This window comes from Meleagris gallopavo, chromosome 15, assembly GCF_000146605.3.
Source record: "Meleagris gallopavo isolate NT-WF06-2002-E0010 breed Aviagen turkey brand Nicholas breeding stock chromosome 15, Turkey_5.1, whole genome shotgun sequence".
NCBI classification, from domain to species: Eukaryota; Metazoa; Chordata; class Aves; order Galliformes; family Phasianidae; genus Meleagris; species Meleagris gallopavo.
Window position 1 is genome coordinate 8,998,034 of NC_015025.2, and position 5,096 is coordinate 9,003,129.

At 39.6% G+C, this 5,096-nt stretch overlaps 1 long non-coding RNA gene across 1 annotated transcript in view; it reads left to right on the forward strand.

Annotated features, from left to right (window-relative positions):
• Nucleotides 1-2,271, forward strand: part of LOC109370020 — a 2,873-nt gene extending 602 nt beyond the window's left edge. Inside the window, exons 2-3 of the long non-coding RNA XR_002119769.2 lie at nucleotides 21-450; nucleotides 820-2,271. This is a non-coding gene — a long non-coding RNA (uncharacterized LOC109370020). The remainder of the gene's footprint in view (nucleotides 1-20; nucleotides 451-819) is intronic.
• The last annotated feature ends 2,825 nt before the right edge of the window (nucleotides 2,272-5,096 follow it).

Genomic DNA, 5,096 nt, shown 5'->3' on the forward strand with positions numbered 1-5,096 from the left:
TTTCTTTTTCATCCATACAGTTTCAAGATCTTCTAAGATGGAGATAACAGCCAACTAATTCTACAACTGGAAAAAGGCATATGACACACAAACTGGGCTTTGGGAGCAGCACTGAAATAGTGCTGTTCAGAGATCCTTCTGAGGCACCGTGGGAATGGTGATCTCTGTATTATTTTTCATAAATATGGCTTCACAGTCCCTTACTGCTGCTGTATAAACTGGATAAGGAAACAGATTTTTTTAAATGTTGAAGCATGCCACTGATCCATAGGAAAGAAAAAAATGAGGGATCTCCATGAATACTTACCCTCTTCTGGAAAGTAGGGAGATTTTGCTATGAATCAGCTTCCAGAACTTGTGCTTGGCTTTGTTTTCAACTCTAGACAAATTTAATGAACAAGAAAAAGATGAGAAGCAGCCATTGTAAGCAACTTGTACAGAAAGCTAAAGGTAAGCAAAATTTTGGGCAGTTTTTACTGGTCTGAGGATGTAAAAGACACCTGAAGTTCTCCTGCACACCACTCAAAGTATGCATGTACCAAGACAGAAGCATGTTTCAGGGCTGAAACATGACTTTGGCTATTTTGCTTTGGCAAAATCCACTGCAGCCAGGAAAAGCAAAGACAGTAAATTATTTGTTCCCATGGAGGACCTAGAAAGGATACCTTCTCAGGTACCCTCTCATCTAGACAAAGGAGCAGATAACCATTTTGGAAGCAGAACAATACAGTATAAATCATTAGCCAGAAGTTTATACTGAGCTTTGAAAAAATTGATTTGAACCTGAGAGTTATTCTTTCCTCTTGTCCATTTTTCTAGACTAAGATGGATCTCGATGGCTTTGGGAAGATAGCAAAGGCTGACATCTTCACCACTTCACCACGTTGAAGTGCAATCCCCATCACATGCTGAAGGCAGAGCAGTGCTCAGAGGTGTCTCTTGGGTTTAGGACAATTTCCTGAAGATGCTAGGCCGTTTTTTTGCCCCTGGAGCTGACAAATCTCTGGTCAGCTGAGGTACTTCGAGCAACTCTTTTTGCAGTACTTTTCCATTGATCCTCTGCCTAGGTGCATAGTTCTGATTTTGTCTGTGTCATGGGAAGATGTCATCTTGATCCCTCTGCAAGGCTTTCACATACGAACATTTTGTTTGAAGGGAAAGAGAAAGAAAAAAACGAGTGACAAAGAGCGGTTAATCAGTATTACTTGAGATATTTACATTCATGCTTGAAGATGAGCAACATGATATATTTCCATTCCCGTTCATGTGGCTAAAAACTTTTATGTAGTTGCTACAACTTACTGTTTAAAAATGAATAATGACACACTAAGGCTTCTTAATGGATATGAATTATCTAAAGAACAAAGGGTAAGATTCTCTGGTTATACTACTGGCTAATCTGTATGACTGTGGGGATGGATTCCCCTGAGCTCAAGGGACTTCTTTCAGGATAAGGAAAGTTGAAATATGTGATAACTATCCTTCCATCATGGGGCAGAAGGGATTGTGAGGGTGTATGTACTTGATGCAACATGACAGCACTGGGCAAGGCAAGGACACGGGAGAAAAGCAAGTGGGTGGAATCCTAGAATACATTTCCTTTGGAGGAGGTTTGTTTTGATAGTGCTGGCCCCACCCGCTTGGCCAAACTTCCTGGGCTAGCTTCCTACTCCATGTAAATCACGGAGAACGGAGGCTCATTCGTTTTATTGGGACTGGGTCTATTTATAGCATCTGAGGACTGCATCCAGTGTTTATGATGATGTAAGAGCATGAAACAGATATATCAGAAAGTTCTTTTTCCAGGCTTGTTTTTTTAAGTGCTCAACTGAATAGAACTCGTAAAGGATGATTAATAGTTAGTAAACAAGGGCTGTTTTGTCTTACGTGGCAGAATGTTAGAAGTTATTTTGCACATTAGACAGCACCTGAATTACTTATTTTGTCTGCTAGTCAGGTCTCAGAAAAGTACTGCAAATGTTCTCTCCCTCTCTCTCTCTCTCTCTCTCTCTCTCCCCTTTAATGGTTTCCATCTCTATCTCCTTATTTTTCCCGAGGCAGTTATCAGTGCATTTTTTCAGATTTCCCAGGCAGATACATTATCTTGTGATACAGCCCATGGTTGTGAATGTCACAGCTTGCTGTTTGACGTGATGTCTCCCTAAGAAGATGCACCACCCTGGGGGGCAGGGGTGTGGTGAAGTGACTGTACCTTCCTCAGTAATCATACTTAAATAAAACAACTTAAAAGTATCTACATGATATCCTGTACTAAGCATCTTACCACAAGCTTAAATGAAAGGCAGCGTAGCTCTTCCTTGTTCTTCATGGTTGTCCTTCGTGGCACATCCAGCAGGAATAACACATTGTCTGCCATTGATCCTTTTCTTTAGTAAAAGTCCACCTAGCTGATTCTAAAGGCCACAAAAAGTTATTTTACTTTATTTTCCATTGATTATAGCCAAGTTTAGATTGTTCTTCTGAAGAGGACTGATCCTAGGAGCAAATAAGGGCTGATCAATGGTCTTTGGACACTAAAAGCATAGTATGGCAGGAGGGTATACTTGAAGAAGATGGAAGAATAAATCTTGAGCACTTTTGTTCATTAGAAGTCCCATGACACTTTTCTCAAGATTAATAATTGCAGCCTGGAAGAGGAGGGTTGACAGTTTAATCTGAAGCAACTTGCATTCTGCCTGCCACAATCCTCCTCAGTTTCACTTGGATTTGGTTCTACCCTTCTTCACTTCCACTCCTGGAACATGGTCATAGGTTGCTAAACAGCTGATATGTTGCACCCCAAAGGTGAATGCATTCCAGCAACAAGTAAAGTGATCTCTTTGTAATGCCTGCCTACATGGATGAATGCTGGTTACTAGTAACATCAAGAGATTCTATGGGAGCAGAATGTGGTCCTTGATCTGTAAAGTATCACGCAAAGCCAGATCTAAAGATATCTCAAAGCCAGAACGTAAAATGCTCTGATATTTGTGTCAAGCCAGAGGAGTTTTCTAAAATCAAATGAAATATAATTTCAGCACTTTGAAGAGACAGAGAATAGATACACAGGTGGATAGATACGTGGATAGATAGATAGATAGATAGATAGATAGATGATAGATAGATAGATAGATGATAGATAGACAGACAGACAAACCGATAGATAAATATATTGATTACTAGAACTCTTTTTTGGGAAGGTTTTCCCAAACAACCATAATCTTACATAACCACTCCACAGAACCAGTAGGTATGTGGGGAGAAATTCTCCATTGTTTGGGAGCTGTGGGTTTCTATATACCAAAATACATCAGAGATGAAAAAGAACAGGGGAATTCACATCAGCGAAGGATGAGAATTGTTTTAGGATTCAGTGTGCAGAACTGCAATTTTGTTTGGTCAAAACAGCAAGACTGCTCAAAGTAAAAACTTCTTTCTTGTAGAGAAAATTAGTCTTAGGCTATAGCTCTGACTCATACCAAGCCAAAAACAACAACCTTAAGCAGTTACCCCTTATAGTGTGGTAATAGTAATGAGAGCCCCAGACTGAATATGAATGAGGGAGGGACGGATTAAGGGGGACAGAGCTCTTTGCCCTTGGCTTTCTGGGGGTGCAGGGCTGAGTAAGGGCAGACCAGGAGAAATTCCCTCACTTTTCCAATCAGATACTATATCAAAGCTTTAATATCCAGCCAAAGGGATCCTTTTTAGGGCTAATGGTGGTCAAATCTGAACATGTTTTCAGTGTCAGTTCAACTTGAAAGAAACCTGCCAAAAGTCAAATACTTCAAACATTGGAAAAATTGCCATTTTCCTTGAGGTCTCCCATCCTCCCTTTAACTATTTTTTTCTCTAAACACAAAATTTGAGGGCTCTGACCTCAAAAAACACCTCACTGTAAGCAAAGTTCTTCTTGTGCCAACTGAATTTCAAATGCCAACCCCCCCCCCCCAACCCTAAAGGAAACTTTCAACTTAGATGTTCGAGTTTCATTTTAGAGGTTATTTGCACTGTTTCTGAAGCTTCTGGGAGTTCTTTATGTTACTTGCTTATCTCTTTGATCTATTGTTCCCAAATGAGTGATTCCATTTATTTCTGTTTTCAGCCTAAATTGCCTCACATCCCTTGTTTTCAGCCATATCTTTTGTTTTTACTTTTCCTCTTTGGTCTTCGGGGGGTGAGGGGGAGAGAGAAACAACTTCAAGTTAAAAATGTACAATTATTTTGGTTTTGTAACATAAGGGAAGATGTGGAATGAACGAGGATTTGTGTATTTTACAGCTTTCTCTTCTTTTGCTGTTCAAAACTAGTTTGCATACCTTGAGGCCAGTTGTCTAAATCACAAGGGCTAACATTCTCAATGCCAAAAAAAGCCTTGTGCAAGGTGAAGCACAATTAAATAGTCTGAAAGAAGAACAATAATTTCCCTGATCTTTTTTTGTTTTATTTTGTTTTGTTTTGTTTTTTATTGCCAGCAGGTAAAAACCTCAACTTTATGTCTCATTTGAACTACAGAGGCTCTTAAGCTAAATGAAGAGTCAGCTTAATGGTTGATGTGAAACCATTTAAATAGTATTTGGTAAAGTCATTTGTTCCTTTTGCATCTTTATCTTCAGTCTGACATGGGCTTAACCTTTGATCCTAATCCCTTTGTCACTCAGGTTCAGCTCTGATCTCAGAAAGTAAAAGTATTGGTGCTGTGTTATTTCAAGAGGGAAATAAAATCTCTGTTCTCTAAAGAAGAATACTGAGTTATTCTGCTACTGACAGTAGCAGACATAAAGCCATAACACTTATGGAGCATGGAAGATGTTTTCTTGGAGGAGTTCTTGAGGTTCTGCAGGAACCAGGTGTACATCAGGATTTGAGGTGCCTCTAACATCTCCTGAAGAAATCCACGAGGTTTGTGTGGCTTTGGAAAGCTGTTTCTTGTTTATTTATTCTTTCTTCTGAAGGCAGAAAACATCACTCCTGCACCTTGGAGGTTCTGAAGATTCTTAGGGCGAATTAGCCTCACTTAAATTTAGGTTCTTATATCAGGATCCCAGTTGCTTTTGTCTCTTCTTTATAGTCAAGGGAGAGAAGATACTTCCAGG